This window comes from Phocoena sinus, chromosome 8 (genome assembly GCF_008692025.1).
Source record: "Phocoena sinus isolate mPhoSin1 chromosome 8, mPhoSin1.pri, whole genome shotgun sequence".
Classification (NCBI taxonomy): domain Eukaryota; kingdom Metazoa; phylum Chordata; class Mammalia; order Artiodactyla; family Phocoenidae; genus Phocoena; species Phocoena sinus.
Genome location: NC_045770.1, coordinates 55,935,282 through 55,948,402, shown reverse-complemented (window position 1 = coordinate 55,948,402; position 13,121 = coordinate 55,935,282).

The window sequence follows — 13,121 nt, the reverse complement described above, 5'->3', positions numbered from 1 at the left end:
TTTGGGGAAGTGACACTGTTCTGTATGATGTTATGATGGTGGATACATGTCATCATACATTTGTCCAAACCCATAGAATGCCCAACACCAAGAGTGAACCCTAATGTAAACTATGGACTCTGGGTGATAATGATATGTCAGTATAGGTTCATCAGTTATAACCAATGTACCGTTGTGGTGGCGATGTCAGTGGGGAGAGGTTGTGCCTTTTGGGGGACAGGGAATATGTGAGAACTCTCTGCTCAATTTTGCTGTGAACCTAAAACTGCTCGTTAAAAAGTCTGTGAAAACAGAACAAAATTTTAGTCTCCTACTACACTCCATTAAATGGATTAAAAAGGACGACAACGATACCAAGTTGTTAGTGAAGATGAACAGCAACTGGAACTCTTGTTCATGGCCGGCGGGAAGTGAAAACCGAACAGTCACTTTGGAAAGCAGTTTGTCAGCATCTCTGGAAGTTAAACACACGCTTGCCATGGGACCCAACACTCCCACTCCTGGATATTTACCCAAGAGAAAGGAAAACTTATGCTCACCCAAAAACCTATAGGTGAATGTTTATACCAGCTTTATTTATAATTCCAGCCCCAAACTGGAAACAACTCAAATGTTCTTCCGTAGGTGAATGGTTGGACAAAGTGTCATACATCCACTCAGCAGAATACTACTCAGGAATGGCAAGGAACCTCGATATTTTCAGCAACATGGATGACTCTCAAATGGGTTGTACTAAGTGAAAGAGCCGAGACTCAAAAGGCTACATACTGTGTGGTTTCATTTATATGGAAGAAGCAAAACTATGGCAGAAAACAGGTCAGTGATCGCTAGGGACTGGGGATGGAGGAAAGAGACGACATTGGGGTGCAAGGGAACTTTCTGGGCTGATGGGAATCCTTTACATCGTGACTGTGCTGGTGGTTACATAACTGTTATGAGTTTGTCAAAACTCATAGAACCGAACATTAAGGGTGAATTTTACCGTATGTAAATTATATCTCAATTACACAAAAAGACAAACGAACAGAATTTCTCAAAACTTCTCTCGTCCCCTACAGCTCCCAGACAGATACATTTCAGAAACACGTGAAGGGAAAAGGAAGGTTTGAGGCAAACAATTTTGGGATTGTGTGGACCCCCCTTTGTGGTCTCTGCCAGCTGGTCCCTGGGCTCGGGGCACATACCCCTGGCTGACCACCTGTCCCTGCCCTCTCCAGTCCTGCTGAGGGGTTCTTCTATAGCGTCCCCTCGTCCTGGAGGGCAGACTTCTTGGGCAGGGATATTTTGGGATGACTCAGGCCCAGCTACCGTGCACTGTGTCCAGTTGGTCCCCTAAGAAACATTCCTGTCTTTTGTTGCCAAACTCTGGAAGCACAGGCTGCTCCCACAGCAGTCTCCACCCCCAGTTTGGGCTACCTCCAGGGGCAGCTCCCACCGTCCTCTCATCTTCAGACTTTTCCATCTGAGAGGTGGGCTCAGACTCCGTGTCCTCTCAGCTCCAGGGAAGCCCCGGTGGCCAGGCTTGAGCCTTGTGCGATAAAGCACAGCACTTGGACAACTCCCTTAATGGAAAGTCTCAGTCCCTTTCCTCCTCTCCCAGGTTGGAGTGAGTCTGGAGGCAGGTGATGGGGTGAGGACATCTTAATTTCTGCCCGAGTCCTGCTCGGGTTGTGTCTGGTGCTTCTTCTTTTTTTTTGTTGTTTTTTGCTGTACGCGGGCCTCTCACTGTTGTGGCCTCTCCCGTTGCGGAGCACAGGCTCCAGACGCGCAGGCTCAGCGGCCATGGCTCATGGGCCCAGCCGCTCCGCGGCACGTGGGATCTTCCTGGACCGGGTCGCGAACCTGTGTCCCCTGCATCAGCAGGCGGACTCTCAACCACTGCGCCACCAGGGAAGCCCTGGTGCTGCTTTTGAGGTTCTGGGGGACAGCAGCAATTCTGAGACAGGAAAGTCCCATTTAGCATACAATTACACATAACTAGTGATGTTATTTTAACAAAACTGGGATCTTTCTTACACATGTTTTATAATCTGCTTTTCCACTTCACACTATGTTTTGAGCATCTTTTCATATCAGTAAACACACCTCTACATTCACACACTTTTAAATGACTGATCAGTATTCCCTTGTATGGATGTATTGTAATTTACTATACTGAACCCTGATTGTTGGCTGTTTCAGGTTGTTTCTAATTTTAGGTTATTATTAAGAATGCTATGATTGTCTATTTACATGTAGCTGTAGGGTCCTCACTTGCTCAGAACCTTTCCACATGCCCAGGAGAGGAGTCTGGCAATATTATATTCATGATTTTGTCTTCTTTTTGTAAGAAGGGACCTCTAAATTGTATGAGCTTCAGGCTCCACAAAAGCTGGATGTGCCCTTGGCTGTGATAAACAACCTCACAGTCGTTTTTCTTTGGCTACATCTAGAAATGTAGCCAGAATTGCTGGGTTGAAGCAAATGCGCATTTTTAAGATTCCTGGAACATACTGCCAAGTAGCCCTCCAGAAACACTGATCTAATTTACACCCCATCCCTGCCCTGGACAAGATACCCAAGAATGTGTTGATTTCTATGGGATTGTAGTTCCCTGTTACTGTGGCTTGGTTGTAGCTGCCATTAGCATTTTCTCCCCAAAGCAGGGGTCTTAACCTGAGATCTATGAGACACAAGGGTAGAATTCCTGGGGCTGTGAACCTGGATGAGAAAAATTTACATCTTCCTTTTCATCATTAGCATCTAGTTGAAATGTAATAGCTCTTTCCATCATGAATGTGGGCCACAAATCCCTGAAGCATTACTAGGACCTGTGACGTTAGCAGTTCCACTACCAACAGAAATCAGAGATGTTTTCACGTCTTGTTACAGCTGTTGAAGGTCTCTCAAATATCGTTCATGCTCAACAGTGCTTCAAAATTACAGTAATTATTAGATCTGCAACTAGGTTTTGGTATTTAACGTGTTAATTAAAAAACATGTATTACCCAATTACAATTATTTTTTAATATTTTGAAAACTGCATCAGTAGGATTGATTTCCTTTGTAATCATGCATTTTTGTTTTGTTTTATGAATTTAAAAACGTTATTCTGGAAAGGGGTCCACAGGCTCATCAGACTGCCAAAGGGTTCACGCACAATCAAGGTCAGAACACTTGCTGTGTGGGACTCTTGACTCACATGTTCTTGAAACTTATGCATGATACAAAAGGACTGCTGCCTGGAGCCAGGCTCTGTGTCAGGTGCTAGGGTACAGAGGGGGCAGGATGGCCCCCTGCCCTTGAGGAGCTCACAGTCTAGGTGGGAGATGCAATTTCACAGCTCCTGCCACTCACTGTCCTGTGGGCTGGGGATTCAGGTTCTCAGGTTTTCCAGGATTTTAAGAAAATCATATGTCCATATTTATATATGGTCCCATATAAAACAACTCTTTCAATTTTTTAAATGTTGGCAACCAATCCAGATTTTTATAAACCACTGTGTGGGCCAAATAAAGCATGACTGAGGGCTAAATCTGGCCCACAGGCCACCAGTTTTCAACCTTTGCTCTAGGAGGAGAACAGAATTCCAGTTAGGGTGGAAAAAATTCATTCTGTGGAACAAAGCAGCAAGGATTCTGAGCCCCCATACACACCTCCACTCTGCTCCTGCAAACCAGAGAGAAAAGGAATTGGAGCCCTGGTCTTGGGAAGAGAAAACATGTGAGAAGGAGCTCTGTGGTGGGCAATGTAGGTGGGGCGGGATCCCTGCAACCTGGCTGCAGTCCAGGTGAGGAGAGGCCTGGCTGGAGGCAGATGCTACTGTGGTGAGGGCATCAAGGGAGCTATGGGAACAATGCGGTCAATTAAGTGATTGTATACCCAGAAAACGCAAGAGCCTCTAGCAGGGAAACAAAACCCAAAAACAAATGTAAAAACAAAACAAACAACAATTAAAAAAAAAACCCTATTTGAATTAAGACAATTGATAAGGTTATTGGCTATAAGATAAATATACAGGGGCTTCCCTGGTGGTGCAGTGGTTGAGAGTCCGTCTGCCGATGCAGGGGACGCGGGTTTGTGCCCTGGTCAGGGAAGATCCCACATGCCGCGGAGCGGCTGGGCCCGTGGGCCATGGCCGCTGAGCCTGCGCGTCCGGAGCCTGTGCTCCACAACGGGAGAGGCCACAAGAGTAAGAGGCCCACGTACCGCAAAAAAAAAAAAAAAAAAGATAAATATACAAAAACCAATTGTGTATTTTTCTCTATTTTGACAATAAACACACAAAAATGAAAATAGAAAAATATTCCATTTATAATCTTGACAAAAAGTCCAAAATAGTTAGGAATAGATTTAAGAAGAAACACTTAGGGCCCATATGAAGAAAGCTATACAATCTCGTGGAAGGATTGAACATGGGATCTGAACATATGGGAAGACATACCATGCTCCTGGACGGGAAGACTTAATATCATAGAAATATCAAAATTCCCCTGATCAGTTCCAAACAGAGTGAAATATTTATATGGAAGAGTAAATGCCCGAAAATAGCCAAAAAGTTATGGAAAGTAAAAACAGTGCAAAGAATTTATTTGTATCAGAACAAACTTCAAAAGCAATCAATGGAGTATTAGTATAGGAACAGGGAAATAGATGAATGAAATATACAGAACAGGAAATCCAGAAATAGATACCAAATATATATCAGAATTTAGTTTTTAACAGAGTGAACCTTTGATTATTTAATAAATGATGCCGGCACAGTTTCAGTGCACCCAGAAGCAAGTAAATTTTTCCATCTTCATAATAATTTCAGATTATTTAAAGATTTAAATGTAAAAAAGAAAAGAAGAAAAAAAGAAGAAGAAAATCTAGGAGACTATATGAGCAGCCTGAGTGAAACAAATTGAGAAGCTATGAAGGAAAAGTGAGGCCCTGAAAAGCATTTTAGAACCAAGATACATGAGTCAATAGACAGATGAGAGACTTGGAAAATATTTGTCATGAAAATGCTAGATAAAGTTAACACCTGCAATGTACAATGAGGCTTAACAAACTGACAAGGAAATGATAACTCAACAGAAAAATGGGCATAGGACAAAAATGGCAATTCATGGAAGAGTCAAGCCAAACAGCCAACGAGCAAATGAAAAGCTGCTCAGGCTCTGAAGTAGGGAAATGGAATTTAAAGTAACCATAAGTGACCACTTTACATCTGTAGCTACTACATGCATTTCTGGCAGGAAGTATAGGAAAAGGTCATCTCACAAGTTGTTTGTGGAAATATGAAACATTATTGTCTTTTTGAAAAGCAGCTTTAATAAAATTACGTATCGTATATATCTGTATCTATCGACCTATCCACTGCTGTAGAATCTCACTTATAAGTGACCTGACAGAATTACAACTCCCAGGGACTATGGGCCTAAGAACAAGGATGATTTTGCAGCATGTTTACATTTGCAGGACAACAAAGTGAGTATCTATCAATTGGGAATGGTTGAATAAATTATGGAATATTCACGTAATGGAATATTGCATACTGTCAAAAATGAATCAGAGCTATTTGTTTGTTTGGTAGGATTTCCTTAAAGTATTGCTGAATAAAAAGAGCAAGATGCAGGAAACCATATATGATATGATCCCATTTTTATAAAACAGTGATACATGCATACGTTTATTTGCATATAATTTAAATGTATCTGTCAATGGTGACTTGATTATGGAGAAAACATACAGAAGGTTAGACAGGAGAACGTTAGTAAGCTACCTAGGGTGAAAGAATATGGTTGGTGCAAGCTGACATGGTGGCTCAGGAATGGCAGAGGGAACAAGCCCACCCCACCGCCCCACCCCAAATAAAGCAGGGGCCTTTGGAACTTGACTTTCTTACCCTGTAGCCTAGCCAGTCCCTCACCCCCAAATTGCTTGACTCCTGGCACCCATCCCTTGGCCATCCCTCCCACCACCCCTTATGGGTGGCCTTCCATATTTTTCTCCATGATTCTAGAATGGGACAGCCAAGGCACTGAGGGTAGGGGAAGGCCAGGAGGTTCCCAGGGTAGGGGGACCTTTCAATGCATGAGAATGGACCTCAGGGTCTAGAGTGCAGCTCTTGCAAATTCTTGGGAGTGAGGGTGTGGGGCCTTTAGGGACTTTCCACCCCCTCACTTGTTCCCGTAAACCAATTCTTCTCCCTATCGTGCGCCACTCCTTCTCCCTATCGAAACCAATTCTTCTCCCTATCGTGCGCCACTCCTTCTCCCTATCGAAACCAATTCTTGGAGTTTTTCAGTTGACGGGGACTTGCCAGACAGCGGGTAATTTTCCAGTTGCCCGTAACAGGTATACGCCCTAACCGCCACAATGAACAAACAACTATAACGGCCAGAAGGTGGGACAAAAGTTCCTAAGCCAATGAATTCAAAAGTCACCACATTTACCCAATCATTGTGAGAATATACCCACCCTATGAGTAAATAAACCTATAAAAAGTATGTGATTCCGCTTTTAGGGGTTCCCCATCGGCCTCCTGCGTGAGGTTCAGGGAACCCCGGTGCATCGGCTCCTAATAAACCTCTTGCGTGTTGCAGCGGCTCTCGACTCTTGGCGGTTCTTGGGCGAGTTGGAATCCCTCGTAGACCGTTTGGGTCTAACATTTGGGGGCTCGTCCGGGATCCCCACTCGCCCCTGGGTCACAAGAACATCGGGAGTCGGAGGTATCAGGTAGGCTCGAGCCCAATTGTCTGTTTGTTTGTCGTTTGTTTGTTGCTAGCCGCCATTAGGAAAAAGCCGTGCGAACCGGCTTGCTGTGGAATCTGTATTGGACTCCTGGCTAGGCAGACGTGCCGAAAGCTGGTGTCCACGGGCCCCGGGGGACGCCCTGGTGGTCCATCTGGAAGGAGAAACAAATTTTGTCTCCCCTTCATCTGGTTCTGGCAGGTTATATAAGCTGCCATCTGAATTTGAGTTGGTTTCGGGTTTAAGTTCGCGGCGGCTGGTTCTGGCAGGTTATATAAGCTGCCATCTGAATTTGAGTTGGTTTCGGGTTTAAGTTCGCGGCGGCAATATCAATGTGTGTCTTTTGAAATTTTATTGTTTTTCTGTACTATTATCTTCTTTTGACGGACGACAATGGGACAAACTATGACGACTCCTCTTTCTCTTACCCTAAGCCACTGGACCGAAGTTAGGGCTAGGGCCCACAACCTTTCGGTAGAAGTAAGGAAAGGAAAATGGCAAACGCTGTGTACCTCTGAGTGGCCTACATTTCAGACAGGGTGGCCACCCGAAGGATCTTTTTTGTTAGATAAGGTTGGGCTAGTCAAGTCTAGGGTCTTTAACACAGGATCCCACGGACACCCAGACCAGATACCATATATCCTGGTCTGGGAAGATCTAGTTCTCTCCCCGCCTCCGTGGGTCCGGCCTTTGTTTCCTCAACAGGCACGTCTGCATGCGCTCCAGCACAATCGGAGATATTGGCCCTGAAGAAAACCCCAGACACGGAAAAGTCATCTGCTGCCCCGGACCCGCCAAAGGCGATATATCCTGACCTGCAGTCTGATTTGCTTCTTCTAGATTCCCCACCTCCTTATCCTCCGGCCCTAAATCCCATGTCGCCCCTAGGACCCCCAGCTTCACAACCCTCCGCACCAGTAGGGCCACCTGTTATGGCGGAGAGGGGGGGTCCCTCGGCGGGCACCAGAAGCCGGAGGGCTGTTTCCCCGGATTCTACTGCTTTACCCCTTAGAGAATATGGCCCCCCCGATAACCACGGGAATAGGCCCCTTCAATACTGGCCCTTTTCCTCTGCAGATCTTTATAATTGGAAGATGCATAACCCTACTTTCTCTGAAAACCCACAGGCTCTTACTGCTCTAATAGAGTCTCTTGTCTTCTCCCACCAACCCACCTGGGATGATTGTCAACAGCTCCTCCAGACTCTCCTCACAACTGAGGAGAGGCAACGGGTTCTCCTGGAGGCTAGAAAGAATGTGTTAGGCGCCAATGGACAACCTACCCAGTTGCCTAATGAGATTGATGCCGGTTTTCCACTCGTCAGGCCGAATTGGGACTTTAATACCCTGGAAGGTAAGGAGCACCTGAAAATGTATCGCCAGGCTCTGGTGGCGGGTCTCCATGGAGCGGCCAGGCGCCCCACGAATTTGGCTAAGGTAAAAGAGGTAACTCAGGGGCCCCAGGAATCGCCAACCGTGTTCCTAGAATGCTTAATGGAGGCTTTTAGACGATTCACTCCTTATGATCCAACCTCTGAGGAACATAAGGCCACCATAGCAATGGCCTTTATTGACCAGGCGGCCCCTGATATTAGAAAGAAGTTACAAAGGCTGGATGGCCTACAAGGTTTCTCCCTTCAGGACTTAGTAGATAAGGTATATAATAAGAGGCAGGCAGATAAGGTATATAATAAGAGGGAGACAGAAGAAGAAAGAGAAGAAAGAAAGCAGAAGGAACAAGAGGCTCGTGAGGTAAGATGAGATAAGGGGCAAGAAAGACATTTGAGTAAGATACTGGCCACTGTAGTCAGAGGAGGAAACAGTAGAGACAGAAATAGACAGGAAGGGCGAACAACGGATAGAAGGCGGCCATTAGACAAGGACCAATGTGCCTACTGTAAAGAAAAAGGTCATTGGGCAAGAGAATGCCCTAAAAAAAGGAACGGGGGAAGGATCACTAAGCCTTTTCATCTGTACGTGGCCGAAAATAAAGGTATTGCAAAGGGAGTACTAACTCAGAAACTGGGCCCCTGGAATCGCCCGGTTGCGTACCTATCAAAGAAATTGGATCCTGTGGCAGCAGGATGGCCCGCCTGTTTAAAAATAATCGCCGCGGTGGCCGCTTTGGTCAAAGATGCTGACAAACTGACTTTGGGGCAGAACCTAACGATAACAGCCCCCCATGCATTAGAAAGTGTAATTCGCCAGCCACCCGACAGATGGCTAACAAATGCCAGGATGACTCATTACCAAGCCCTGCTGTTAAACTCAGATCATATTAAGTTTACCTCAGCCACAGGACTCAACCCGGCCACCTTGTTACCCGACCCTGACCTGAAAAACACTACCGTCATCCATGATTGTCAGGAAGTACTGGCTGCAGCACACGGTAGCAGACCAGACTTGATGGATCAGCCCCTCCCCAACGCCGACTTACCTGGTTTACTGACGGAAGCAGTTTCCTAGAGGAAGTTTTTATAGATACCTTCTCAGGATGGGTAGAAGCTTTCCCGACGAAGAAGGAGACAGCTACTGTGGTGGCCAAAAAGATCTTAGAAGAAATTTTCCCCCGGTTCGGGGCACCAAAGGTAATAGGATCAGATAATGGTCCCGCCTTCGTCGCCCAGGTAAGTCAGGGTGTGGCCAAATACCTGGGGACTGATTGGAAATTACATTGTGCCTATAGACCCCAGAGTTCAGGACAGGTAGAGAAAATGAATAGAACTCTAAAAGAGACCCTAACTAAATTGTCCATAGAGACTGGCGGTACAGATTGGACGGTGCTCCTTCCCTTAGCCCTATTCCGGGCTAGAAATACCCCCTCCCGCTATTATCTTACTCCATTTGAAATACTATACGGGGCCCCACCTCCTCTTTTTACGCTAAGGGAGAAATTAAGTCCTGACTGCCAGAATAACACTGACTTATATGCTAGGCTGTTGGGACTCCAGTTGGTCCAAAAGGAGGTGTGGTCCCAGCTGGCAGAGGCTTACCGACCAGGAACACCAGCAGAGGCTCATCCCTTCCAAGTCGGAGATTCCGTGTACGTCCGTCGGCACCGAACCCAGACTCTAGAGCCTCGGTGGAAAGGACCATACATCGTCCTGCTCACCACCCCCACGGCTATAAAGGTAGACGGCATCGCTGCGTGGATCCACGCTTCACACGTGAAGGCCGCGCCAGCATCTGCAACATCGGAATGGCGAGCCCAAAAGACCAGCAACCCGCTCAAGCTCAAGCTTCTGCGATCATCAGACTTATAACTTTAACTTTGTTACCCCTACTGACTGTGAGTAATTTTAGTCCTCACCTGCCCCAGCGTTTAACCTGGCAGGTAATCTCCCAAACTGGAGATGTAATATGGTCTGTTAGCCATACTGCTGCTCCTTGGACCTGGTGGCCAAACCTTTTTCCTGATGTTTGTAAACTGGCCATAGGGGCTCCCGGTTGGGATTTAAAAGACTATTATGATCAACATAATGTTCCAAAAATTTTATCAACTAGAGCTGATTCCTCCGGAAAGGGTTGCAAAAACGGGATTCGGAGGACTGGGCTCAGAGCTCCTGCTTTCTACATATGCCCCGGGTTCCATCGCCACAGGTCCCTTAATTATAAATATGGAGGAACTGGAAACTTTTATTGCAAAAGCTGGGGATATGAAACCACAGGAGACACCTATTGGAAGCCCACCTCTGGCTGGGACTTTATTAAGGTGACAGCCAATTATACACACCCAACCAACCCCTTAACTTATAGGCCTGAATGTACTAAATGGTGCCATCCCCTTAAGATTTCTTTTAGTGAACCAGAAAAAAAAAAAGATAAAAAAACTGGATAAATGGCCATTCATGGGGAATCAGGTTTTATAAAGAAGGATATGATGATGGATTACTAATGACCATCAAACTAAAAATTGAAACCCCTACTCCAGTTCCTATAGGCCCCAACCCTGAGATAGGGCACTCTTTGCTACCTTTGGCCCCTCCCACAGCGTTACCAGAGATAAGAAACCAAACTTTTGAGCCAAAAGGAATGACAATCAAGCCCAAGACCCACCCCCCCCCCCCCCCCCCCGGGACCGAATGCTCTCATTGGTCCAGGCGGCTTTTGAGGTTTTAAATGCCACAACCCCGGAGGCTACCAAATCATGTTGGCTTTGCTATGCTGCTCCTCCCCCTTATTATGATGCTATAGGATATAATTCTAATTATAATAATGTTAACACTCCAGATCAATGTCGATGGAAACAAGAAGAAAATAGTAAATTGACCCTGGCCTCAGTATTAGGAAACGGTACATGTGTAGGAACGCCCCCCTCGTCCCACCGACATCTTTGTGCCAATTTAAGCCTCCCACAGGGCTCAGGGTATCTCCTCCCTCCTCCGGATGGATGGTGGGCATGTAACACAGGATTGACCCCCTGCATTTCTTTAGAGGTCCTTAAAGCTTCAACCGATTTTTATGTGTTAGTTCAGCTAGTCCCCAGACTCATTTATCATTCAGATTCATCCTTTCTAGATAAATATGAGGGCAGAGGAAGGTTTAAAAGGAAACCCATAACACTCACCCTGGCTGTACTCCTAGGACTAAAAATGGCAGCCGGGGTAAGAACAGGTGCAACAGCCCTCATTCAACAACCCCACTATTATGATGCCTTAAGACAAGCTGTAGATGTTGACCTCCGGGCGTTAAAAAGTTCCATAACTCAGTTAAAAGAATCCCTCACCTCGCTTTCAGAGGTGGTAATGCAAAACAGGAGGGGATTAGATCTGCTGTTCCTTAAGAAGGGCGGACTATGTGCTGCACTAAAAGAAGAATGCTGTTTTTATATTGATCATTCTGGGGCTATTACCAAAACTATGGACAAACTTAGGGAGCGCCTGGACAAAAGACAACAGAAAAGGAAAAATCAAAAAGAGTGGTTCCAATCATGGTTTGATAAATCTCCCTGGCTTACTACTTTAGTTTCCACCTTGTTAGGGCCCCTCATTATTTTATTGTTGCTCTTAACTTTTGGACCATGCATTCTGAATCGCCTGATAGCCTTTATTAGAGAACGCATTAGTACGGTACAAGTTTTAATGCTAAGGCAACAATACCAAAACTCGCAAAAAGAAACTGAAATTCCATGATTGAAATTAGTTACAAAAAAAAAAAGGGGGGGAATGTGGGGCCTTTAGGGACTTTCCACCCCCTCACTTGTTCCCGTAAACCAATTCTTCTCCCTATCGTGCGCCACTCCTTCTCCCTATCGAAACCAATTCTTCTCCCTATCGTGCGCCACTCCTTCTCCCTATCGAAACCAATTCTTGGAGTTTTTCAGTTGACGGGGACTTGCCAGACAGCGGGTAATTTTCCAGTTGCCCGTAACAGGTATACGCCCTAACCGCCACAATGAACAAACAACTATAACGGCCAGAAGGTGGGACAAAAGTTCCTAAGCCAATGAATTCAAAAGTCACCACATTTACCCAATCATTGTGAGAATATACCCACCCTATGAGTAAATAAACCTATAAAAAGTATGTGATTCCGCTTTTAGGGGTTCCCCATCGGCCTCCTGCGTGAGGTTCAGGGAACCCCGGTGCATCGGCTCCTAATAAACCTCTTGCGTGTTGCAGCGGCTCTCGACTCTTGGCGGTTCTTGGGCGAGTTGGAATCCCTCGTAGACCGTTTGGGTCTAACAAGGGGAAGAGGCTAGAAGGAATATTAATTCACTCACTCATCTTAAGTCCTCCTTCAGTCTCAGCTTACAGACTCCATCCTCAGAGAGGACTTCTCTGAGTCTGCCCATTTCTTTCTGTCTGCCTATTATTTTCTCTCATAATACTCATCAAGGTTTGCCATTTTGTCTTTATTCTTGTGTGTGTGTGTGTGTGTGTGTGTGTGCGCGGCGCACGCACACCATCATGTATTTAATGCCTATTCCCCTCCCCGCCAAATAAACAGCACCACCAGCACCACCAGAGGAGGGAGCTTGTATGTACAGCACAGTATGTCAGTTGAATTCAATAATTTCCTACTCACTTATCCTCTTTTTCATTGACTCACTCTTTTATTCATTTATTCCCTTATTCATTCCAGAAACGTGCTCTTGGCCAGTAACTTTTCCCCTGATCTGAGTCTTCCACTTTCTAGGGTGGCTTTTTGGGGGGAGGTGGGAGTGGGAACGTGACTGCGTAATTCTGGGAATGCATCCACAGCCTGGGAGAGCTGGGTGAGTCTGAAGCTCTCCAGGGAAGGAGGGAAGATTCCAAAAAGCTAGAGGGTCAGAGCGGAAGGTGCTGGAGGATCAGAGAGGACAAAGTTGGGAGTGATAGGGTGAAGGATGCACAAAGGGAGACTCTTCTTTGCCCCCACCCTCACATCTTCCCACTGCCCAGCTTTTGCTCTGGCAGTCTG